Source organism: Dasypus novemcinctus, chromosome 1 (assembly GCF_030445035.2).
Source record: "Dasypus novemcinctus isolate mDasNov1 chromosome 1, mDasNov1.1.hap2, whole genome shotgun sequence".
NCBI lineage: Eukaryota > Metazoa > Chordata > Mammalia > Cingulata > Dasypodidae > Dasypus > Dasypus novemcinctus.
The window spans coordinates 125,842,333-125,869,249 of record NC_080673.1 but is presented as its reverse complement, the minus strand read 5'-3'; the positions used below and the strand labels follow the sequence as shown (position 1 = coordinate 125,869,249).

The 26,917-nt window shown below is 36.5% G+C and overlaps 1 long non-coding RNA gene across 1 annotated transcript; it reads right to left on the bottom strand.

Moving 5' to 3' along the window:
* Positions 1 to 642: 642 nt before the first annotated feature.
* Positions 643 to 26,917, bottom strand: LOC111767160 (uncharacterized). Its single transcript, XR_002799047.2, has 3 exons — positions 26,561 to 26,917; positions 2,415 to 2,592; positions 643 to 728 (listed from the first exon to the last, which is right to left on the bottom strand). It is a non-coding gene; the product is annotated as an uncharacterized lncRNA (long non-coding RNA).

Sequence of the window (26,917 nt, the reverse complement as noted above, 5' to 3'; positions counted from 1 at the left end):
AGTGACAAGGAGATTATTTGCCCTTTCTGGATTCTTTATTCTGTGCAAGTAATGAAGGAGTCATTTGCTGAAAGTTTTTCTTGTGCCCTAAACTTGTATTCCCATGATGTACTATTGCAGCAACTTGTTCCACAGCATCCAGCCAACTGGACTTAAGGGGTCAAGGAAAGCTTCCTGTAAGCAGAGCTGTCAAATCTTGGATTTGTAGAATGAATATAAATCAGCGAAATTTTGGGAGAGGGACAGGGTATTTCAGGTAACATGCTTGAGAGTCCAAAATATGAGCGTAGGACATATGTAAATTATTGAAGTACTTTCACTGTGACCAGATTGAATCCAGAGAGGAATGCAGGAGTCAGATTATCCAGGACTCATAACTCAAAGCAAGGGTTTTGGAAGCCAGTGAAAGATTTGAGCAGTGAATCACTTGGTTTTTTTTTTTTTTTTTTTTTTTTTAAGAAATATTGCTGTGGCTCCTCAAGAGAACTGATTGGAGGAGTACAAGTTTGAAGGCTGGAAAACTAATGTGGAGATTGTATAATAATCAAGGTGAGGTGTGGCAGCACTTGGAATTATAGAAATAGCTGCATGCACAGAGAAGAAGGTTTAAAGGGACACTTAGAAAGTAAGATCTGTAGAATTTGGTTGTTTATTTGATAAGGGTTGTGGAAGGAACCACGTTGACTTTTAGAGTTGAGCTTGAGCACCAGGGGGGAGGTACTGTCATCCTGGAAAGAGAAGACATGGGAGGAGAATCAGATTTCTGCAGGTTTAGATTGGACATGCTGAGTGTGAGGTGCCTGTGGACAAGCAAATGGACATGTTCGGTAGACAGTTGGATGTGTGCATCTAAAATGTAGGACCTGGCTGGCAAGGGGTGTGTGCAGTCCAAAGCATGTAGATGGCAAGTGAAGCCATGGGAATGGATAAGATAGTGAGTGTGTAGAGAGGCACAAACTACGTTTTAGGACCCTTAATAATGAAAAGTAATATTCATTGTTTGAATAAGGCTTTGGAATTTTCTGTGATTTACTGTGAACAAAAATCTCTACACTTATTATTACTTCATGAGGTTTCGAAAAGATCAGTGGATTGATTGATCAGTTTCCTTCATTGTCTACTGATATCTGGGATTGTGTTCTTCATTTGAATACACCAAACATTTCCATTGTAATAAGAAATGCCCTGATATATGTATATTTTAATTACTTTGGGGGAAGGATTGTGAATAAGAAAAGTATGATGTGACTGCCTTGGGCATATAGGAGCAGGAGTTAGATGTGGATGTGCTTAGAGATCTCTCCTTCCTCAGGAATGTAACCTTATCTTAGTCTGTGTAAGGAGAACATCCTTGGGAACTTTTACCCCAAACACGTAGCTCTGTCTTTGCTGGTTCCTTTTCTTAGCTATACATTAATTATATGTCCCTGCTTAGCATTCCATGATTGCAATACCCTTTAGAACAGGACATTTCTCAGACTTCTTGTCTGTCCTTGGGGGAGCAGGACACTTCCTCGTGGACAAGCACTGTTGTCTTGGAATGCTTTAATCACTCATGAGTTACAAAATTGGCAAGAGATCTGAAATTTCAGACCTCCTTTAAAGGGCCAGTCCCTTGTCTGCTGGTTGAAGTCTCACCCAGGAGGGGACGCTCTGCCTGGGACCGTGATTCTGATCAGGGATGCTGGCTGGCTGTTGAATGGGACTTCCCAGCCTTATGAAAGACCAGATGTTGGATTTTCCCCTGGTTTGGTGAGTGTTTATAAATATACTTTCACTTTCTCTTATACTATCTAATTAGCTTGAATCAATAAACTGTGATTATTTGACTGTTTATTAACGTTTGATCAACCACACATCAATTATTGAATAAATTGCTAGTTTTCTGTGTTTTGAGTTTCTGTTTTTTCCTTAGCAAAATTAGAGAAAAACTAAGAACTTTTACAAATAAATTTTATGTTTTATTATGATAAAACAATGATTATGAAGCACTTATTGATTCCACTATGGGGGCTTATGTAAAAGCATTTAATCATAAGTTATGCTTCTTGCCCTTTGATCATCAATCTTAAATAGGCACATCTGTCAGAGAAACCTGTGATAAGAGTTATCTGCAAGAACAAGATACAAAAGCATGCAGCACGGGCACACTTCTCTCTGCCTACCCTCCCCAACCTCCAAGGGTTGGCCTCGTCCCAGCTTTCAAGTATCTGAAAACCAAAGACACTGTTAACATAAAGTGGTGTGCTGGTTAATGGTAAACAACCAGCTATCTGGAAAAAAAAAAACATAAACAAAAAGCAAAAGTCTTAATTTGAGGCATTTTTCCATTTTCTATGATGTAAATATTCCCACAACATGATGTCACTAAACGTGGAGCTGGGAAGAGACGCTCACATCATGTCAGCTCTTACCAGATGGTGGGTTAGCTCCAACACATCCGCGCTCTCTTCTCATTTCTGTAAACATTTTATTCAGCTTTGATCATGCATGATGGGTCTTGTAGGAGGTGCTACAGATTTCATCATATTAGCTACCATATATGCTGGGAGTGGTCTCCAGACAGGCGGAAGTTACTTCTAAGGAAGTGTTCTGTGAAATCAAGGAGGAAAACAGTTGTGGAAGGGAGGAGATTGGAAGAGAGATGGATTATAAAGAATAAGAGACCCAGGGATAGCATTATTTTTCCCTTGATGTTCATAGTGCTTTGCATTATGGGGGGCTGGGGGGTCCTGGTGTTTTCTTGGTGAACTTGCCCACTCTCCCACTCCCTGTTGGATTACCTGTCACAGGCCAACGTGAAGCAGGCTGGACAGGAGTCCAATGCTCAGTGCGTTACATGACCAGCCCAGGGCACTGGCCATTGGTTTGAACCTACGGACAAGTGTGGATGCCTCAGAAATAAATATCAGAGTTCAACTGAGTCTTCAGGTTTTGTCTTTCAAAATTTCAAGTTGCCTGTAATTCTCTATCAGACTCTGAAACCTGGATATTAAGATCTTGAATCACATGAACAACTACAAAAATCCAGAGCCAATCTACACCCCCTAACAGAAAACAAAGAAAAACCCCTCTCAACTTATGGAATATTGAGGAAATAGTTTTCAACTCTTATTTTTAAGTTAAAAATCCAAAAGGGTTTTGATTTAAAGTCTACTGAATAAACAGCATGAGGAACTGAATGGCATTTTGGAAAAAGCTTCAATTTAAGAGAGTATTTAAAACTTTATAAACTCATTCTTCAAGCACCAAACCACGTAAGATTCTACTTAGGCAATCTGTCTATGAAAACATGGTTTTAACTGAACATTTTCCAATACATATTTTTTTTCGGTAAGTGCAATTTCACTTCCACAAAAGGAAGAGAAAGCAGTTATTTACTTTATTTAAAGATTCGTTTTGCCCAAATAGTCTATGGATTATTATTTTTTAAATTTATATTCTTTTTTTATAGTGCAAATTCACTAGATAAGAGTCCTTGCCTGTTCAAGATTTACGTGTTGAGCTATAAGTGTCTCTGTGTGTGCACCTAAGAATCTCCGTGTATTTAAGTAGGGTAAATAATTAGATGTAAATATAAATATACACAGAGGCCATAGTTAAGAATATATACAACACACTGAGAAAATGAGGAATGCATGATGTTTTCCCTTTGCTTCCTTCCTTCTTGTCCCACCATCTCTCCCTCTTCCTCCTGTTCTTTCTCCCACACTTCTTACCCGTACCACTGGTCCTGCCCTGCCCAATAAAGCCTCTGCTCCTTCCTGCTTGTAATTTGTCGCTAATCAGCTGTCACTGTCATAGTCATGATGAGAGGTTCATCTCTGGCTGAGGGTAATGGCCTTAAAAGTCACAGAGTCAATGTCAATGGGATCGCTCCAATTCAATCACTGAGCTGAATGAGGGATGGCACCTGCTGACATTAGCACTCATTTTGAGCTCAAGCATCTGGGCCCCAGTAAATAACCATCAGTGGGTGGGTCTGGGGGACAGGTCATTAGCCCCACGAAAAATAAATATCGCTTCCCTTGATGGCTGCGAGTAATTTAGCTCAGACGAGGAAATTTCACCCTAGATTAAGTATGATGAGCCAATATCAGTCAGAGGAGGCCAAACAGTGAGAGCTTGATGAGATAGAGGGAAATTTATATTCAGCTGGCTGCATGTGAGATGAGCTCAAAGAAACGATGTACGCTTCCGGCCCATCTTCGCGTGCACACTCAGTGGTGGGCTTATCTCATTGCCTGCCTCTTCCTGTTCTTAATTTTTTTTTTTTTTTTTTTTTGGTGGAGAGGAGTTTGGCATGAGGACTAGAGGCTAGATAAAGGCAAAGAAGGAGGGCAGCGTAAAAATCTCTCTCCACTTTGCATTTGTGATTGTGTCCTCTAGCATGCAATGTCATAGCTCAGCTCTAGTGCCAGCGCTTGGCTGGAAGAAGGGATTTGCCATGCCTGCAGGCGTGCACATGCAGCCCTCCCCTTCTGAGAGAGCAGGCTCAGCTTTAATTGTTTTGGAGGCCCTGGAGGCTCCTTTCCCACTTGTGAATGGGTTGGGAGAGAGGCAGGTAAGGTAGAGCTGGGCTGGGTTCTTCCTTTTTGACTCTGAGGAAGGAAAAGCCACCACCCTTGATTCACAAGAACATCTTTTTATTTGTCCCACTGATGTGATCCATCAAATCTGGAAGGGTTATTAATGGAAGGTCTTTATTAGAAGCAGTTTAGCTCATTTTAGAATCATATTTTATATCTGTAGGGACCTGCCCTCGGCCCACCCTCTCCTTCATTGAGCTAGATATATCTCAAAGCTGGGTGGATCAGCTTCTGAAGCAGTCTTTGAAAACAGAAACTGGAGAAAATATTATTTCTTTTGCTGCCTTCTTTGATAACAGACCTTGGAAAGGGTTTCAATAATGCTTATAGTAAATACTAAAACATTTTCTAAGGCATATGCACACCTGGTAATAAGCTAAAATTCTGCAGTACTTCTGAAAATAGCATGTTACCCGAATTTACCTGAATTTTGTTCTTACAATTCTAGGAACGATTTCATTACAGAGAAAGGGGCCATGGCAGCAACAGTCATGGAGACTGGGGGGATGGTGGGAATGCATGGGTATATAGGAAAAGGGGAGATCTTGGGCTGAGGCCCAAGAATGCAAATGGAGAACTCTCCTGAACTCTCTCATAGGAGACAGGGTCAGTCAAGATCTCTGTGGAACCTCTCACTTTTTAAAGAGCTTGGTAACTATTTCTTGATTGAATTCACACAATGTATCTCATATATGTGCTCATGACAACTCGTTTGCTTTATTCCGAACAAGGATGAAAATTATAAATATAGAAGTATTTGGGTAATTATTTGTTCTTGACTGACAATGAGTGCTCAGTGGATATTTGCTGAATGAATGTTAAATAAATATATGCTTTAAGGCTCCTCTTCTAGACTGTAAATTCCATAGGGGCAGAGACTGACTCGGTGTACTTGCTGTATTACTGGTGCCCGGCTTAGGAAATGCCACACAATAGGTGGTCAATAAATATTTGGCAAATGAATCAATGAGTAAAAATTTGTTTTAGGCCTTATATATCAGAAACTGTGCTAGGGACTAAAAAATATGATACAGGCAAGACAGATAGTAGTTGAAGATGTTTCTTATAGCAGACAGATCTAAAAATAGAGCTCAAGTCTTTATCCACTAAATGGGTAAGGGGACAAAGAAGGTAGGATAAGTGCTAAATCAAAGCTTTAGTTTATCCACACAATATAGTATATCATTGTTGTCATTAAAAGGACACTTGCACACAGAAATTCATTACAAGATTTATAAAACACTTCTTTTATTATGGATCTTATTATAGATAGTTTGCATGTTTCTATCAAGAAAAAATTGCTAATCTGCCAATCCTTTCTGGAACCCAGTGGATGACGTTTTTTGAGTCAGGTTATTATTATTTTTCTAAGATTATTTTGTACTAGAAAATTGTAGGTTTACGGAAAAATCATGCATAAAATACAGTTCTACTATACCATACCTCTATTATTAAAATTTTGCATTAATGTGGTAACTTTGCTACAATTGATGAAAGAATATTATTATAATTGTACTATTAACCATAGTCCATTGTTTACATTAGGGTTCACTGCTTGTGTTGTACAATGTTATGGTTTTGGTTTTATAAAAAATATTCTTGCAATGTATAGTAAACATATCTCCTCACATATGAAGTGACATAAGATGAAAATTTCTGAGTCAGGTTGTTTTAACATACTAGCTGTGCTTTTGGGAAACAAAGTGAAGGTATCATTGGGACAATCACTTCCATAGTTCCTGACTCAATGATCTGAAATCAAAGAAAATTTTTCTTGACCAGAATTTTAGGTATTAGCTAATTACACCAATAAAATTATCCACTTCTTAATTTTTGATGAAAATTAGATTACTTTTTGTACTTTTGATTATTATTTTGGTAAAATCCAGAATAATTTTTATTGGTATTTTCAAAATGTAGAATTGAATACTTCTATAAATTGAATATTTCTATAAATTGAATTCCTAAAATTAAATTCATATTAATTTTAGGAATTACATTACTTTCGTGCTATTTGATAGAATATTTATTTCCAATATAAGGTTGATGAAAATTCTGGTTAGTCATATTTATCTTGAAAAATTTTAGAAGATGTACATATGTAGATTCATATGTTTTATATACCAAACTTGAAATCATTTTAAGATCAAATGCTGCTGGTTGGGTGACTAGCAAGTTGTCTGTTTTCTCTGATTGTTCTCCTTCATTTTAAGAAACTATAGTGAAATTGTTCATCTTTCCATGTTCTATGCTGTAATGTAAAATCTCTGAAAGCCCAAGGATTGAATTTCTTGTTTATTTATGTTTGACTCTTAACACATTGTGTAATCACAACATGATTTAGCCTCACTTGGTAGTTTAAAAACAACTTTTCCATTTGTTTTATTCCTTTTATTCCTTTTATTGCTAAAAGATAAAAGGTAGCAGATCCAAAGTTTTAAGTCTGACATATGTATATGCAAAATCTGTGATTCAGATTTGGTCACTTTGGTATAGGGGCCAGTGCTCCAGCTAAAATAGCCTCTCAAAGCCATTTGAATAAATTAAAACTAAGTATTAAGTATGCATGCCTGTGTGTGAGCATGTGTAGTGGGTGGAGGGAAGAGGAATGGGAAATTTATTGGCTCTTCCTTCAGATGCTGAACACTTTGTTACCAACTTTCCTCATTGTCACAATATTCCTCTACCCACTTTCACCTGGGAGAGAAAGATTTAAAGGTGGGTGGTGTAGAAACAACCAGTGGGAGAAGAAAAGAAAAGTAGATGAGTGAAAGGGGAGGCAAAATTAAATATATAAAAATATATAAACTATAAAAAACATGATTAATAAAAATATATAACACAATACTATAACATTATATATATAATATAAATAATTAACGAACCTAGTGTAAAGGCAACTCTAGGAGGTGTGAGTGCAATATTCTAGAGGTCAAGGAGCAAAATGCTTAGCATTTTATAGACATTATTCCATCTAATCTTCACAATGATAGTTGCATCATTCCCATAACAGAGTCGAAAGAACTGAACTTATTGGAGTTGTGGCCACCATGAGGTTATTTAGGATTTTTTAGTTATCCATGCCTCGTGGGCTGCTTCTCTTCACACCTGTTCTGGGATTTAGATTAGTCAGCACAGAAAGAGGAGTAACAGCTTTGCTAGTTGTTGGAAGGCATTAGAAGGAGAAAAAGGTAACATTCCATTGTTCAAGTGAGGTTTAGGGACAATTTGTAGATTAAAATATTCTACGTATTTTCTTTTCTCTCTTAGCATGAAGACCCAAGAACTCTTTATATCACAAGTTTGAAAATAAGCACTAAATATTTACTGGTCAATACATGTAAGCACACATGTAGACACACGTTTACTCATAATAACAGCCCTTTGTCCCTCAGCCTTTAGTAAAGAAAACCATTGAATTTTCAGGTGCTGCATGTTTCTTCCTTGATAAGGTGGACAGTGTTATTCTAATATGGTAGTGATATGGCAGACAGAGTCTAGTGAAAGCAATACCCTAACAAAACTGCAGGTAATATGACTGAATTATGTCTTCTACTAATACAGGCTTTTGTGGTAAATATGACCTGTAAAAAGGTATATTTAAAATGTTGTTTTCCATGGTAAACCCTTTATTAAATCCATTGGTGAAATTTCTGTTAAAAAATAACACCCCAAACCAGTTTACAAATATTATAAGGTTAAAGGGTATATTGTCTAAAAATCAGTGGTTTTCTAAATAGCACTTCCATTGATTTTGAGTTTTCTTCCTGTGCAGCATTCTGTACATATGATAATGATGATGACAATGATGAAGATAAAGATTGACAGCATTAATACAAGGTTCATCATCAGGTTAGTATTACTAATAATTTGTTGTAAGTTTTGAAAATGAGATTTTTGGAGTTGTAGAACCTAAAAGCCTTTATCACAATTAAAAGGTTTAATTTTTTAAAATTTTGATATTTTCTACATTCTTTATATTTGGATGTGTTATTTACATTGTCCCTCCTACCCTGTAATAGCTGGCATTTATTATGATTTGGTATCTGTCTGCAGTGTTTGTGCATGAGAAACTAATGAACAAATAGTTGACAAAGTCATCATGATAAAGAGGTTGATGATGAATTGATTGCCATTACGCAGTATTGTGTGCATTCTACCAGTTGACATTTTGAACTTCTTCCCTAATGCAGGTTGCTCTCTCTCATCTGGGGAACAGATCAAAGGCAGGCATTCCCAATTAAGCCTGGTGAAGTCCTATACCTCCTAATTATAGGCTAACTTGCTGTGTCTAAATGTAATGGACATTTTGAAGCGAATTGCTTTGAAAATCCAAGTATGCCCAATAAAACAAATAGGAGAAGGTTAGAATCACTGGTGAAAGTCTTCAATTTGTTGAATTTTACTACTGATTGGTTTATAGTAATACCGTAAAGTTGACTACTTTTTTCCTTTTCCTTTGTTAAAAATGTTATAGTTTTGGCAGTAATTTCAATATGAGAAATTAACAGTGATAAGAAGCAAATAAACCAATGACTGCTGTCAGTCAAAGGACTAAGAAGAATTTTTAAAAATATTGTAGAAGGGAATGAATTCAAATTTGTAGCAACTCTAATTTTGTAGAAGGAGGTTGATAACATAAACAAGACCCACATAAATTTAACCAAATTGTGTAATCAGATTATTGAAAAGAGTGGGCTAGAGGCTGAGTTTGTATAAACCTAAAACAAAGTTTTTTTTTTTACTTTTTGATACTCTTTATACTGTAGCATTTTTTTCTGTTTGGATTTCATGTTGATGACCAAAACAATTCAGATTTACATCATTTTAATACTGATATAATAGCAAACCATGAGATAACAGAATGTAGTGCTCATAAATAAATCATGATTCAGTTGTTTTACTTCCATGCATTTTACCAGACTCAGATGAAGCAGCTGATGAATGAGAGAACATAGATATTGTTTAAACATCTACCACACAACGTATTTTTTCTTTTACTTTTGTATTCTCATTAAAAAATTTTCCTTCTTGTAGATTTCTTCTCTTTATTATGTACAGTTCTTATTATTAGGATCCTGAATACCAAATTTTTATGCACTCTAGACATCTTTGGCAAGTTAATATTCATTGCATTCTGACTCTAGAGATGGATTAAATCCACCCCACCCCCCCCCGCCTTTTTTTGATACACAACTTGCCCAACAAACTATTTTCAATAAACCTGTGAGAGGGGTCCTTTAGTAGACTCATTGTTATATTTGTGACACCTTTGTTCTGCACAGTTTTCTGAACCCGGATCCTTTGGTTAAAATAATTCCTATTCAACGAGCATTTATGAATACCTATTGCTACTCTTTCTGCTTTTTACAGTTTACAAGACATTTTATATATTCCTTTAATGTTTATAAGGAATAAAGTCTACAGATTTACTTGCAGTTTATAAGGAATTTTCATCCATATTTCTCAAATGATATTGATTATATGTGTACATAGATGAATGACATGATTTCCTACTCTTAGATGCCTAAAGTCAAGTTTACCATTTGGTAAACATAAATATAAATGACTCCATTATGGAACTTCAAAATAACCTGAAGTAGAGACTTGAAAAAGATAAAATACGTATAAGTATATTTTTATCAAAAGTGCTTCTTTATTTTAGATTTTTCTCATCAGGTACTTTATATTAATAATATAAATAATAATAGCTAACACTTATAAAACATGTAATACTTTTTAAGGAGGTTTTAAATCTTTGATTTCATTCTATCCTCATGAATTTGATAATTTTCTGATGTTCTTTTCTATCATTTAATTTTATTGCTACACAGCAAAAAGAGAAACTGAATCACACTATATTAAATCTTGAAGGAAATATAGATAATCTAACTTAATGCTTTTATTTTTAAAATGAAACTGAGGTCAAGGTTAAGTGACTTTTCTTAGGTCATACTGCTAGTTAGAGCCAACACTGAGACTTTGGACCAAATCTACTGACATTGAATCAATTACCCATTCTACTGCTTGTGTCTGATAGAAGCTATTCAATCCCTGCGCTATGGAAGATCCCATGGGTTCAGGCATGAATCATCCAGTTTGGCTTACTGTACCACCCAAAATGCATGCCTTCCTTCCTTTCTTCCTCCTCTTTCCCTTCTCTCTCTTTCTCCTTCTCTTTCTTTCTTCCTTGCTTTTTCCCCCTTTCTCTTGTTTATCCATATATTCTGTCATTCATCTATACTGGAAAGTCATCTATTGATGGCTACAGAAATTACTTGTTCCAGAGACCATAATGTCAGAATGCCTGTCCGGGGTGTTTGAATATGAAAATTAGCCAATTTCAAGAAAAGGAGAAGTAGATTTATGAACTAGAGCTTGGCTTTGTTAAACTCCTTCGAGCTTCTCAAGAATTTTTGTTGTTAGAAGGCATATTAACTCTGTCCACCTAAGAGTTTAGACATTAAATTACTTCTGACCCATGGTTAATCTAATGTGGTAGATTAGATTACCAAAAGAAGTTTCCTGTAGGGCCTCATTGATTACCTTCAAAACAGCAGTGCAGGTTAAGACCTATAGCAGTGGTGAAGTGAGGAGACTCTGGGCTCAGATCTTACATGCAGGAAAGGTCCCACTTTAGACTTTTCAAGGTCAGTTTATATGTACAGTCACAGAAATATACTAACATTATTGAAGGATGTTCATCATAAAAACTTAACTTAGTGTTGCATTACCAGACATTGCCCTATGTATTACCATTACTGCCCTATATATTGATTTTTTTAAAATCCTGTAATTATCTTGTGACTAGCCCGCTCACATTACATTGAATGTTTTTCTGCTAAATCTATTTATTTGTTAAATTTAAGCATTATATACGTATAAGTATTTATATACATGACAATTTTTCTAATTTTATTTTGGAATTTCCTGTTTTGAAAAGTACTTAGGGCCCGCAAAGTTGAAGAATCCATTTATTTTGTGTTTAACTCCTCTTATGTTCTGTTACATATTTACCTGTAAATTAATCTGAATTGTTCCTTATGTTTAGATTCTGAGTTCTCACATTTTCTCCTTAAACATATCCTCTGTAATAATAGGATATATTGATGCTAGCCATATTGTATAGTATTTTATTTAATTCAAAAGCTCCCTCCATTTACCTTTGAGGAGATTCAGTCCTTGGTCTTTAACATATGTGACTGAGTCAGTGTTAACCTATTTATACTCTGTGATTTTGTAGATTTGAATGGAATTTCTCCTGTGGCTCTTAGTTACAGAATGGAATATGCCAATGTCTCTGATAACTTACTTGTCCATCTCTGAAAATTTTATAATACCATTAGGTTTACTCTGATGCTTTTGACCTAGAGCTAGCTACAAACACTGTCCCAGGAGTGAACACAATAAGATTGTGAGTAAGAGTATTTTTTTGTTAATTGTCCTTTGTTGTTTTGCAAAAGTAAATCAGCCTGATTTTGGAAATTACTCTATCAAAATCAACTTTTAAAGATTAAATACAGCAAAAAGTCTTCCCAGCAGTCTAGTGTTTGAGTTGCAAAGGTAGCATAATTGCAAAAGTAAGATACAAATCTTGTTAAAAAAAAAACAAACTGTGCAAAAGTATGCAAAATAAAACATCAAAGTTATTCTCCATTCACCAATACTAATTTTCATTATCAAAAACTTATTGAATGTATTTCCACATTTTTTTTTTCTATGTTATTACATGGACAATACTTGGCAGGTCTTAACATTGTTATACTTAACACTGGTTTCCTCAATGTTATTTATTTGAAAACAGCCACATTTTATTTGGGATTATTTATTATCTCTTATTATTACCCTGAGGGATTTGTATTCTTCTAAACATTCTTGAAATCATTGATGGTGATAGCCAATGATGGAGTCAGCATCAGTGTAACAGAAATAGCCCCAAATTCTGTGACAAAAATCCAGGATTCTGGGGCTAACTAGTCTCATGCATGGTGTGACTTTGGATAAATCTTTTCATTTCCTTATGTTCATGTCTGATTCCATTCTGTTTTGCAATTCTATTATTCTCTTACCAAATAAAGAAATTTCTATATATTTTTTCTTTTAAAAATAAAATATAATACTTTGTAAATAACCAATAATTCAGAATTACTGATAACTTTTATCTAAAATAATCATATGACAAAAATAAATTTTTATAATTTCTAATGGGAAGAAGAGTTATGTATTGAATATATTTTAGGCTAAAGTAGATAGCTCCATTTTATGGTCCAGTGTAATACCTAGAGTCATTACATTATAATCATCACTTTTAATATACTCCAGCTCTCAAGAATAAAAATAAATGGGAAAAAATTACAAGAGATAAATCCAGACATAAGTGGAGAAGTTTGATTATGAAAGAATTTGCTTTACCTGCATTCTTCTTTTCACTGTACCTCTCACTATAAAGTCATCCCATGAGCTCTGAAAGCCTGTAGATTATGAATTCGACTTATATTAGGATTTCATCTGTGATATGCATATAAAGTCTTAGTCTGTTTTACATTGCTAGTGCTAGAAAATGAAATCAAGGGATATAAAGTATCTACACATATGAAATCGGATGGATATGTCCAAAGAATTCAGGTAATGGAAAGGACAGATATTTTAATCTTGTAAACAGACATCTCCATAAATTTTTATGAAATGTGAAGATGGAAACCATGTTATTTTCTCCCAGATTTCTTCAGAGACAGTGTTACAATCTTTAGAGCCAAGTATCAAACTTGAAGTCTTGCAGGGTATTTTGGGGGATATTGAAACTGGGTCTAGCCTTGATAGAGACATGAAAGATATCCTGAGCTGCCAGAGGGATTGTGTTGTCACAGATAGAGAATAGCCTTGGAAAGTAGAATATTATTCTCCCTTTTCACATGTCCAATTATATGACTATGACCATCAACACATTGTCATTGTGTTTTCCTTAGCTGGTTTAAGGTGAAAAACTTAGGTATTTAGATATCTGCTCAGTGCCATCTCTTCTTCAGTGGTGTGGTCCAAAGGTTTCTCTTTAAAATGTTAGCAGTTATTTCAATCATAAACTAGTCAGAAAGGCAGATATTATGATTGTTTTTCCCCATTCTTTCCAGACATCTGGAAGTACATAATCCCTTCTCTTCTAGTCTACTCCTTTCCTCTCATATTCTGGTTGGGTTATGAAATAATTTAATCTTCTAGATTGGTAATTTTTGTTTCTCAAAAAAAAAAAACCTGTTAATCTGTATGGGTTCTGAAAAGCAAGGCTTAAAAGGATTGAAGCTGATAACAGCTCCTAATTTTAATAAAGATGAAAAATATATCTATTTGTGTGATTGGTGCTGTAATCACAGAAAAATTGTCGATGGTCAGAGTTGATTTGATTTGGCTTTACCTATTCACTTTTTTTTTTTTTTTTGAATGAGAGGGATGTGGACATAACATAATCTATCACTTTCATCTTAGCCCATCAGAGAAAAAGACTGATAAAATCAAATGGTTAAATCCAATGTCCACATAGAAGAGGTGGCATGGAATTGGGAAAAGTGGACATGGTGGACAATGGGTATGGGGAAGGGCAGGAGGAGATGAGAGATGGAGGCGTCTTTGGGACATGGAGCTGCCCTGGATGGTGCCTCAGAGGTAATCACCGGACATTGTAAATCCTCATAGGGCCCACTGGATGGAATGGAGGAGAGTGGGGGCCATGATGTGGACCATTGTCTATAAGGTGCAGAGGTGCCCAAAGATGTACTTACCAAATCCAATGGATGTGTCATGATGATGGGAACGAGTGTTGTTGGGGGGGGAGAGGGGGGGTGGGGGGGGTGGGGATGAATGGGACCTCACATATATATTTTTAATGTAACATTATTACAAAGTCAATAAAAAAATTAATTAAAAAAAAAATCAAATGGTTATTTGTGGTACAGAGTAAAGTTAAAAAATTCACTGAAAATATGATTGTTGTTCTAATTTCTTAGTCTATTCCAGGAAATACCAGGAAATGGGTTGGCTTAAAACAATTGGAATTTATTAGGTTACAATTTTGAGGTTGGGAAAAGTCCAAATCAAGGCATTGTCAAAGTGCTGTTTTCTTCCCAAAGATTGGCTGTCAGCGATCCTTGATTCTTCTGCCACATGGCAAGACACATAGTGGCATCTCCTGGTCTCTCCCTTCTCTGCCTGCAGGGTTTCACTGGTATCAGTTTCTTGCTTACCTGGCTGTATCCCTCTCTTTCTGTATTCATTCTGTTTTTAAAGGACTTCAGTCATAGGATTAAGATCCATCCTTAACTGAAGTTGGCTTCATTAAAAGTCCTATTTGCAATGGGTCTACACCCACAGGAATGTTCTGTTAAGAATATGTTTTTCTAAGTTTCAAACCAGTTTAAAACCACCAACACTGTTGAGATTAAAAAATATGCAAAAAGTATTTTTCTATTTTCTAGCTCTTACTGTCCCTGCTTTCTCTTGGTGACACTTGGGTGGTAATGCTGTATGCTTTTATGGTTTGTGCAGTTCTCAGATGTCTGACCTATGCCATGTGCTATGTAGATGAAACTACATCAACCTTGATGTTAATCACAGGATGTGTTAAATGTACTAGTCACAAAAAGTCTTTTTAGATAGGGCACCAAATAGAAGGTACCCATTATCTACCCAAGAAAGGATAGAAGAAGATATCCTGTATATTGAAATAATTTGTCATTAATAAGCAGCATCACATCTATTTGTTTAGAGTCATGTTTTACTTTGGGCAAGAAATCCCCTTGAATCACAAGAAAAAAATGAGCAGAGAGGAAATATATAGTTATCTAAAGATGTGAGATTTGGCTGATTCTCAATATTGACTTTCTGTTGTAGATAAGAAATTAATATTTAGGTGTTAAAATGAGCCTAAATATAGCAATTTGGGGGGAAGTACAGAACTGCATTTATTTTGTGCTTGGCGGCTACATTACTCAACACAGTGAGCATGTGTTTTTTTTGTACGAAAATGAATGTTTCTTTTGTGGGAGGGTGCCATTTCATGCAGTGTTGAAATTACTCCCCTACAAACTGTATTTTATCTCGGGAAGTGATTGGTGTCAAAAGTATTGCCAGTATCAAGATATATGTGCAGAGTGGAGGTTGCTCAGTAATATATAGTGCCCTGATGGTTTATGTTGATGGTGTACTGGCACAATTTACATCAGCCATTCTTTTTTACCTTGAACTGTAAGGGGCAATAGCTTCTGGATTTATATTTGTAAGACTTTTAACTATTTAAGGAGTTATTTTTAACAAATGCACACATATTTATGATACTGTAGTTTGATCTGAATTGAAAGTAAATATAAACCATCATTGCCTGTGAGAATATGAACCAGTAAGGAGCTCTTTGGCCGACAGCTCTGCTGATGCAAGTCATAACAACAATAGCAGCTGCAAACATTGTCATTATTTCTAGCAGTTTCCACTTACAGGGTCCCATTTTGAAGTAGACTGGGGTAGTGATTGAGCACCCAGGCTTTTGAGCCAGACTATTCAGGTTTGACCTTGGACAAGTTGCTTAACCAATCCCTGCCTCAGTTTACTCATTTTTAAAATGGGAAGAATAGAAGGATAGCTTTGAGAATCAAATGAGACAATATACAGAAAACACAGAGAGTAGTAAGCTATTATTTTAGTGGTGAAGCTCAACAATATCTCTAGTCCTGACAGCAACCTTGAAAAGTTATTTTCCTTCCAAATTGTAGATATAGAACTGAGTCTCAGAGCAGTTAAATGACTTGCCCATGAACACAAATTTGGGATTGAAAGTTAAGGCTGGTTGGCTCTCATGCCCTGATTCATTTCATTAAGTTTTGTTGCTTCAGGATTAGAGCTACTGTAATTCTTCCTTTGTTAGAGAAACATTAAAAAGGGAACGTTAAAAGAATGCCTCAGTCCTGATTTTTCAATGTATATTTCTTTAAACCTTAATGGAACCAAATATCATTTAATATGCAAAAAACCAAAAACCAAAAACCAAAAAACCCCATACCATTATATAGCCTACAAATATGTTCTTTTGGGGAATCAGGATTAATATTATCACTGATTCTCACAAGTGTTAAATTTATGCACTACTGCTAAATTGGAATATAATTTAGGGAAGTTTGAAGCAATCATATGATCATGGATATTACACACAACTGTCACACAATCTCTGGAGCCAATCTGAATAGCATGCACATTGATTATCCAGTCTGAGTATTAACCCTGTAAATCCTACTTTTAAGTTCTCATTAATATAAATACCTACTTTGCTTAATTAAAAAAATTTATGGAGATTATGAAAAAGTATATCTCTTTCCAGCTGTCCTTCATACTCTTAAAACCATTAATAAAAGCCACTGAAATTTTCAACACCAATCCCCTAATAGTTGTACCCTCATGTCATCTAGTTGAGTGCTTTGTACATAGTAGGGGGCTAGTAGTCTGCTGAATGTCTTTGTCAAAATTATTATTTGAACATTCTTCACTATTCTTAATATTTTTAGAATTGCTATCAGTTGAGCTTTCAATGCAACAAAAATTTGACATCTTCCTGCCACTTAGCCTCCATATAGCTGCATTTTGACTGAATATAATTTCAGTGCTAGTACACTATAAATGGTCTTTAATGTCAGAAAGGGGCAACATACAGTAAAAGAGATTTTTCTATTACTTAAGATAGCCCTTGTGTGATGGTAGGGACTAAAACACAATGGAATTAAAATAATTCATGGCATATACTTGGGTACAAAGTGGAATGCTTATGTTTGTATTTGAGAGAGCCAGGTCAGTTTTTGACCTTTTCATGTATATCACCTACACGGTCAATGGCCTCCACCATCCACCTGAACACCAGAGCCAGCAACCTGAGAATAATCTTTGATTCATTCCTATTTCCACACAGCCTTTTAGCGATTGGATCTGATTCTATTACTCTAAATCCTTAAATTGTTCTTCCATTCATCCCTTTTCCGTCATTCCCACTGCTATTGCTATTGCAGTTTTTAAAAATTTGGGACCACAATGGTTTTGCATAATGATTCTTTCTTTTCATGAATGAGCATTTCTTCAATTTTCCTTCAAAACATGATTTAATGTCTGTGTGCTAATTTATTTTATGGTTATAAATTCATTAAAGCACATTATTTTTGTTTCATTTGCCCCCATATTTGGCTATTATAAATAATGTTTTTATGTAAATTCTTATTGAGAAACATCACTGATCGTCTCCTTAGGCTAGATTTCTAGAAATGCAGTTTCTGGGTCTTAAGATCTCAATATATTTTAAGGATTCTAGAATCATAATGGTATTTTTCTTTTCCAAAAGTTACCAATTTATTCTTCCATCATCAGTATATTATCTGTCTCACTAAAGCCTTTATTATTATCTGAAGCAACTTCACCAACTCAAAAGATAAAAATGTGATCATGACACTATTTTTAAAAAATTCCCTGCATGTGTAAGTGACTTGCATTTTCAATTTTCAATGCTGGTGATGTATTGAATAACCAGGCATTTTACATCTTAATGTAGTAAAATCTACTTTTCCGTTTTGATTTTCTACTGGTTTTCTACTGATAAAATACTTTTTTTCAGTTTAAATATCTATTTTCTTTATGTTTTATGGATTTAATATGGTCTTTGATTCATCTGAAATTCTTTGGTGTACTTTGTAAAATAAGTATCAAATTAATTTTTTCCAAATATATATTAATTTCCCCCTGATTATTTAATGTTTTCTTTATATGTGACAGGCTGTTTCATGGCCACCTGATCAGTTCCATTGATCTCTCTGTTGGTTTTTGCTTAAGTACTCAATTTTTTTTTAAAACTGAAGTTTAGAAAATTTTATTTTTAATTTTTAAAGAACTTTAGATCACATAAATTTTACATAAAAAAAGGTAGGAGATTCCCAGATATTCCGCCCTCTCCTCCTCTTATACTTTTCAACATTAACATCTTTCATTAGCATGGTACAATGTTACACTAGATGAACATTGCTGCTAAACATGGATGATAGTTTACAGAATAGTTTATACTCTGCCCCCCACAATTTTATAGGTTATGACAAAATGTATTTTGTCAAAACTGAAGCTTTAAACTAGATTTCAATATTTGGTGGAGTAAGTGCCCCTTCATTATTTTTATTTTTCAAAACAACTTTTGTATTTGTGTTTTCTGTTTATCCAGAGAAATTTTAGAGTAATTTATCAGGTTTCTTCCAAAGTACCCCACTGAAAAGAATCAACACCTTTGAAATATTCTGTGTCTTTCCATTTTGTGTGTTTTATTTCATATCTTTCACTAAAGTATGAAAAGTCCTGCACTTTTTGTCATGGTTATTCTTGGACAATATCTATTTTTGAATGGGATATTCTGAATGGCATACATTTTCTATTATATTTTCTAGCAGGTATTATTGGAATGTATCTTTTTAATAGTTTTTCATTGGTTGTTTTTAATAGTTTCCACTGTTAATTTCAGCACCAGAGGGAGCTGTGGTGTAGTGGAAAGAGTGCTAGAGCAAGAGAAGGCTTGAGCCTGCAAATTGTTCTGTGTAGACTTGGCCAAATCAGCTATAAAATGGGAGAATCCAACTCACCTCTCACAGGATGTAGGGAGAATCCAGTGAGAAGAACTAATATACACAAGAGCCCCTGGTTGATATTCTGGAGGGACTGAGATTGGGAGCTCTTGGGAGCAAGTAGACATTCACATTATTAATGTGGGCAACTGACTATTTTACTAGGTGTGAGGGTCTTAATGGGAAATATGTTCTTATCTGAAGTTGGAGAAAGGAAAATAATTAGCAGAGCTCTCAGTTTTCAATGAAAAAGTAAAAATCAGTTTCTTATTTTTATGTACTATAAATATCACATGAAATTAGAGGTTAGATTATTAGAATGGCTACATGTTATTGTGGAATAGTGATTGGGAAGCCAGGGAATGTGGGTTCTAGTCTCCTCTCTGCCACTTTGTTGGGCGACCCTGAGCAATGCAGTTTGCTCATAGACAAAACAAAGGATCAAGTATGAGTTAAGACACACAGACTATTTAGGATTGTTTCTGCAGACAAAAGTAGGATACCAAAGAATACCCAAAATAATTCGGATGTACTTGCTGGTTTTCCAGACTGGTTTCCAACAGCTTAGTGTGTGCAGATATATGATGCCTATTTTGGTAAGTTTCCTGCACTCCCTAAAGTCATCATCATTGATAGATTAAAGATGTGATTGTTCCAGTCATTTTTAAAAATTAAATAAAACTATAGTGAAAAATGCTACAGTTTTTATTTTTAGTTCAAATATAGCTAAAAAATCCACAAGCTATTCATGATTTTTAGATTATGAAAGTGTTAACAGACCCTTAAATAGAGCTTTATGAGGGACAAAACTGTATTCCAGTGAATAATATCTATGAATCCAGCATTACATTGGATATTATCACTCATTACCACTGTGAGAAAAGGCTGATTACACTAATAGTTACTGGGAGACATTTCTGGTGACAGGAGGCAATGATGAAAATAAACTGACTTCAATATACATTTAGAACCAGGAATAATGGGACATGGCAGGAAGCCAATAAATGAACATGGCCCTCCGCTCTGATCAATGAATTACTTTCCCTTCTCACTCCTCCCTCTGGGAGCAGCTCACCAACCTTAATGAAAAATCAATAGCCCTCTGTAATTCAAAACTGGAATCAATCATTTGACCTGAACCTTTTTTTTTTCTTGCCAAGAGAATGTCTTCGCTCAAGACGGAGTTCAGTTGTAAAGAGCAGTTCTTCAAAAAACCCACAGAAGAAACCTGACATTAATCCTTAATAATTTATACCTGCTGTTGGCAGGCTTTTCTTTCTTGGTATCTCAAGGAGTGTTGGCAGTTTAGATTCACTTTCCTCCATAGTTCTTTCTCTTAATACCCATCTTAAAAAGTCATGCAACCATCATTTGTTTTGTTTTCTTAATGGTTATTATGGACTTTACTGCTATCAGTACTGCAGATACTTTAAAAGACAGGTTTATAGCTCAGTCTGCTATCTTTAGACCCATCTGGGACTGCATGGGAACCAGTTTTTCTAGCAGTCCTGTCTGCATATTTCCTCTAGCATCTGCTAACTGTTAAATCTGTGCTCAGAACAAGCCAGGGACCATGTGCCCTTGACCTAAAAACAATTAGGACAGGCAGAAAGGAAACTGGGATGTAGGAGTTTTAAAACTGCATTCTTTGCTTTTCATTTAAAATCTATGATTGTATAGGACAGGGGTTCTCAGGGTCTCTACTAGGCCTGTATGCAGTGACATGTTGGTAAATGTTTAACAACTGGCTCTCTACCCAAACCCAGTTAGGGTTTGCTAATTTCCACGGTGCAAATACTCCCACCATGGTGGTTTCAAGCTATAAATGTGATGACACTGAACACAGTGTTGGGAGGGGATGTACACAGTTGGCTCAGCTAGGGTGCTAGCTGGCCCCAGCAAAGCACTCTAGCCATTTGGTACCTTTGTGCCAACTAAAAAACAGCACCCTCCCTAGGCAGACACAGTGGGGCTCAGTGAGTGGTATGACAGTTGGATTTCAGTCCCCCTAACCGAGCCTGGTAGTACAGTATACCGACCATAAGTGCACCCTGGGAGTTCTTATCTTGGGGTCTGAAAACTCCTAGGGCCCCATGGATGGGCTTCAGAGAATCTGAAACATCCCATTCAGTCCATTGTACATCTGTGTGCATGTATGTGCATGCATGTGTGTGTGCACATGTACATGTACTTTTATCTGGAGAGAGGGTCCATGGCTTTTATCAGCTTCTCAAAAGGGTCCATGATTTAAACAGATTAAATCCTTGGAAATTCTAGTAGTGTTGGTAGGAACCTGGGGACTTTGGAACTACTTTTAAATGCAGTTTCAAGGGGGAGGGAGTGGAGTATATGGGAATTACCTATATTTTTCATGTAACCTTTACATTATCTAAAGCTTTTTTAAAAAGAAAATAAGTGCAGTTTCAAAAGATAGTGAACCACAAGACCTACCAAGACCCTTGATATCACAGGTTGGTAGGGAGAAAGAGGACATACTTTTGAAACTGGAAACAACAATGGAATTTTCATAGGCCAAGGCTTTTTTGAATACCTTATAGATGTGGATGGTATTTACATTCTGCCTAATGATGTAGTCAGAAGGCAACAGAATTTAGTTCACCTGCATTCACCACATGCCAAATGCCGACAGCATGCAGTAATAGGGAAAAATGTTATCTTTTTTGGTCCCCTTTTAGTGACAAAGAGCACTTCAAGAATCACCAAGTTCTTTTCTGTCTTTGCCTCGGGGTGGACCTACACCCACATATGGTCATTCTGCTCAGGCTCATCCCACACCATTTCTAGCATTTGGAAAATGTTTCTCCTGACAGTATTTAATATCTGTGACTGCCGCTTGAGGGGTAGGGGTGATAAAGAGAAGGCACCGACCTCTGTTTCAGTGCAAGAGGCTGTGTTAGCCACAGAGTTAAGAGTATGAGTAGATATGTGTAAGAGTATCACAGATATAGAGGTTTTAAAAAAGTGCACTTCCTCAGTGCTTCATGCTTTCCATTTAATCTACTCAATAGCAAAGATGATAGGGCTGGTCTCCTTATTGCCTTTTTATAGAAAGTCAGAGGGGGTAAGAGCACGCCTGAGGGTACTGTGAGTTAGAAGAGTCAGGCCAAAGAAACCAATTTCCTGGAATAATGACTGATGTCTTCACACTACTCCTGCCATAGTGTTATAATTCAGCTGCTTGTTTCTCAAGACTTGAAGGTTAAAACAGTCACATGTGTGAGTCTAGTCAAGGATGTACTGAGGGAAATCTTAGGAGGGCTGGTGGTTGGAGTGTGGTTATTTTAACATTCCTGATTCCATTTCTTAAGGCAACATCTATTATGGGCAAGGGCTTTGGAGCCCCAGGAATCTGGGCTGGAATCCTGGCACTGCCTTTTGCTGGTTTTCTAACCTAAGTCTCAGTTTTCTCTTTGGCAAAATGGGGATAACAGCATTTCCTTCAGGATTCTTGCAAAGAGATTAATGTACATAGAACACTCCATACCTGGCATATTGTAATTGCTCATTAAATGATAATTCATTGGAAATGGTAATTATTAGCAATTAATAGTATGTTCAACAATCTGATATATTTAACCACAATTTAAAACAACAAATTAAGCCATTAAAAAAACAACTTTATCCGGAAGTTCAAGGTCATATCTTATGAGAAACTATTACTTGACAAGCTTCATTTGAAGACACCAGCAAAAAGATACATACATACATACATACATATATATACATATATATATATAAGTTTCCAAATTGGGCTACATGGTGCCCCATGCCTTTGTTTCTACTCTCTAAAATACCAGGAAAGGCTACTCTGAAGGAGTCTAATGTAAAAACTAAAAAAAAGAAAAGAGAATAAACCCTCAGCTCCTTCAAGTAACAAAACTGCCAGGCATCTATGTTAAGATTTCTGATGATGCCCTTGATTCCTGGCCCTGCCTAAGTTCAAAACACAATGACTGATATTTCTGCTTATTTCTGCTCTTCTGGGCTTCCACTGAGTGATGTATCACTACATATTTCTGTTCCCATGGTCTGCATTACTGATAAGTCACAAGTATTTTCTATCACTCTGCTACTACCTTCAGTGGTGGCCTAGTTTTCTTATTTTCCCATGAGTGTGCTGGATTTCTCCTCGTACTGGACTGATCCCTTCTGCTTCTATGCCTGCTGCTTCCACTGTGTCGCCTGTTTGCTGAATTTCTTTGTGGGCTGCTGGCAAGAAGGCCAGCTCCATCCCTTGGCGTGAAGCTGAGCACACACACCATTGCCAAGTGACCGTGCATCACCACGCTTGTATTTTAGGTTTCCGAGTGTCTTATCCCATGATATCTTCTTAAGTCCAAGTGGGGAGGAGCAGTGTTTAAAATGTTCAGGATACCGGGGCAGATGGATGCCTTCCTGGAAGGGAGGCCTTGAGAACTGGCACAGATGGACTGAATCTGCAGTCATTTCTCCTCCACCAAGGTCATAAGTGGGGTTCAATTTGCATCAAGTCCCCCTCTATCCTTCTCCCTCCAATAAAACAAAACAAAAAAACATACAAAAAATACCAAAAAACCTGTTTCATTTGTCAAAAAGACTTCCCTTCATTCCTCGAGAATATTTTTCAAATTTCTCTTTCCTTTATAAAGTAGAGTCACTACTCATCCCCCCTTTTATTGCCTCAATTTTTAAACATTCCTTATTCCCTCCTACTCTCCTTCTTTCCCCCCTTCCTTTCCCCCTTTCCTCCCTACCTTCTTTGCTTTCTCTCTCTCCCTTCCTCCTATCTTTTTCTTTCAAGTCTCCTTTATTTGTGAATTTTAGATTCAGAGCCTGGACTTTGGAGTCAGAAGTCGGACAGCCTGGGTGTGAATCCCTGCTCTGCTATTTACCAGCTGTATGCCCAATGGCAAGTTATTTAACTGCTCTGTGACTCAGTTTCCTCACTGTAAAATTTGAATCAAAGTGGAATTTAATTCATAGGGCTATTGCGATAAAAAATGAGTAAATATGTGTGTGACTGTCACATAGAAAGTACATCATAAGTGTTGACATTTATTTATTATTCCAGATGAGAGACATTTTAGGAAGCATTGTGGTGATGGGTTTTTTAAAATGAGAAATATAAATACAATGCAGTTTTTGAATTTCTGTGTATGTTCACTCTCACAAATAAAACAAAAAACTATTTAAGGGAAAGCATTTTTTTAGGAATAAAAAAGGACAATTATCCAATGCTGAGTACTGGTTTTGGTGGCATGAACTTTAAAACAGGTAGGCAACTAAATGCAAGGGTAGGTTTTCATTTCAGTCTGCTCGGACATAAGTATTTCTTTATTTTGTGTGGGGGGGTTAGTCGCAACTGTTTCGTGTATATTTAGCTAAATAAGGTAGGTATAAAAGAACAAATGTTCTTTCTAAATATTTTTAAAGGCACATTGTTTTAATTTATTGCATATATATATATATATAATTATTATTTTTTTCACTCTGGGTTGAAAACTCAGGGCCCATGTTGCAGGTAGCCTCCTCAATGTTGACCTCCACTGGATGGCAGCAAGAGGATTTTCTCTCAGGCTTGCTCCAAAGACAGAGGCCTTGGTAAGACCTTGGGCCCATTTTTTCTAATGAGATTGGTTTTGCTTTTTCTTTTATGTACCAGCATGTAGGCCTTCTTGGAGTAATAACCAAGAGCTCTCTTGTATTCCAGACATTGGCTACCCACATGTGGGAGCTTTATAGTTATTGTTTGATGATACTTTGCTAATCTTAACCTCTTCAATATCCTGTCTATAAAATGGAGATAGTATTGCCAATACTTCCTGCCTCACTGGAATTCATTAAGGCATAACAAAGTATCTCTTATATGTCATTAACGTTTTTAAGGATTTTTTTGTGTTTTTTTTGGAGGATGCTTCCAAATGCTCTTTGTTACCATATGTAGATTTTTAGGTAAAGTCCATCTTCTGTTGTTATGCTAGGGAAATGCATATTTGGATTCAAAGCCAAGTTGTCAAGTGTAATATAAACAGCAAAAATCAAAGTGTACTTTTAATTCTTTGGCATTTTCACATGAATTCTTGCCCATCAGTTTCCTTTTAACGACTATAAGCTCATTTTCTTCCCGTTAAGAACAAAAACCCTTTATTTTAAACAGTTTCCACTTGCTGACAGCTTTCTCTTTATATGAATTTCAAGTGTACTATATTATGTGTAGTTCCTGTTTGCCAAACTGTGCCCACATAAAATCATATTGGTCCTGTCAACTGATAGACATAACTTACAAAAAGAAACTCTAGTTTGGAAAGCTCAAAAGCTGAACGTTGGCTATCAGTAAGATTTCATTTGCTTCCAAATCCGAATTCTGTTTCTGATGAAAGAATTAAGGATACAATTTCTGTTAACAATTTTTTTTTTGATGGGTACTGAAACACACACTGCCTGCCTCATTAACATTCTACTTGGAAAAGTACATTTTCCAATGTCATTTGGGAAGTGGGGCAAGGGAGAAATCTAGTTGGCTCTGGTCATGGATATCAAGTGGAACAATCAAACCACCAGGAGATCTATAGTCATGGAAATGGGACAGAGGGTCTTACTGATTAAAATCTGCACTCAGTCAGAAGTGAACTCCGGCCATTAGCATCCTAACCTTGGTCAAAAGCCTACTGAGAGTAAAATAAGTATGAAACAGGCTTTTTCAGCTCCCCAGGGCCACAGTTCATTCAGGTATTTCTCAATGCTATACTTTTAACAATGTCTTTGGAGATAGAAACTTAAGCAAACCAAGTTCTGACCATCCCCTTTACTTCTGAAAGGACTGAGTTGCAGGGTGGGCCTTGTCTCTTGCTTCAGTTGACAGCCACATAAATGGAGGCATCCCAGTGTCTAGGCTTGTCCATCCATCACCTATGTGAGCACCATAAAACAAGCAGTGATGTACTTAGTAAGGCTGTTGACCTTTAGTGAACTAGAATAACAATGTGCTTACAAATGGAGGATGAGGGTTTGGGAAAAAGAGCAATAAAGGACTCATTAATATACCAGATTTGGGTAACAATTGCAGCTAGTGTTATGGAGACAAAGAGAAGGGAACCAGTTTACGGTGGAATCTCAGAGGGCTGGAGCTGTTAAGTGGTTGTAAGAGCAAGGCCCATTCTGCATGCATGCATGCTTGCACTGGAGTTACTTGTGTGTGGTACACACACACACACATATGAATACTATATAAAATAAAATATTGTTTGGTGGAGTGGAAGGAGCTGCGAACGGGTTAGCATGGGACTTTTCTTTTAGACTCAGCTTCTCCACCCAAAAAGCTGTGTGACATGAGGCAGCTGCTTAACTTACCTGGGCATCTTTGCTTGTAGGCAGATCAGGAGGTTGGTAAGATGATCTCTGGTCTCCCTGTTTAAAATCCCGTGCTTCCTGAATAATAATCAGGCGGCGATGTTGGTGGGAATCCTTACACTTGTTTTTATTGAGTTGTTGTGATTTCTGATAGCCTTTCTTCGTCTTCCCCTTCCCAGGAAAACCACTTATATTTCGTTTCTTTGCGTTATTCTGAGAGAGAAAGAAGTGACACGGCGATGAGAAAACCGCCAGGCCTGCGGGAGCGCAGCGCAGGTCGCCAGGTGCGGCGCTCGTGTCCTGCGCGCCCCCCGCGCCCGCGCCCGCGGGGCCGCCCGACGGGGGCACCGCCCGGGA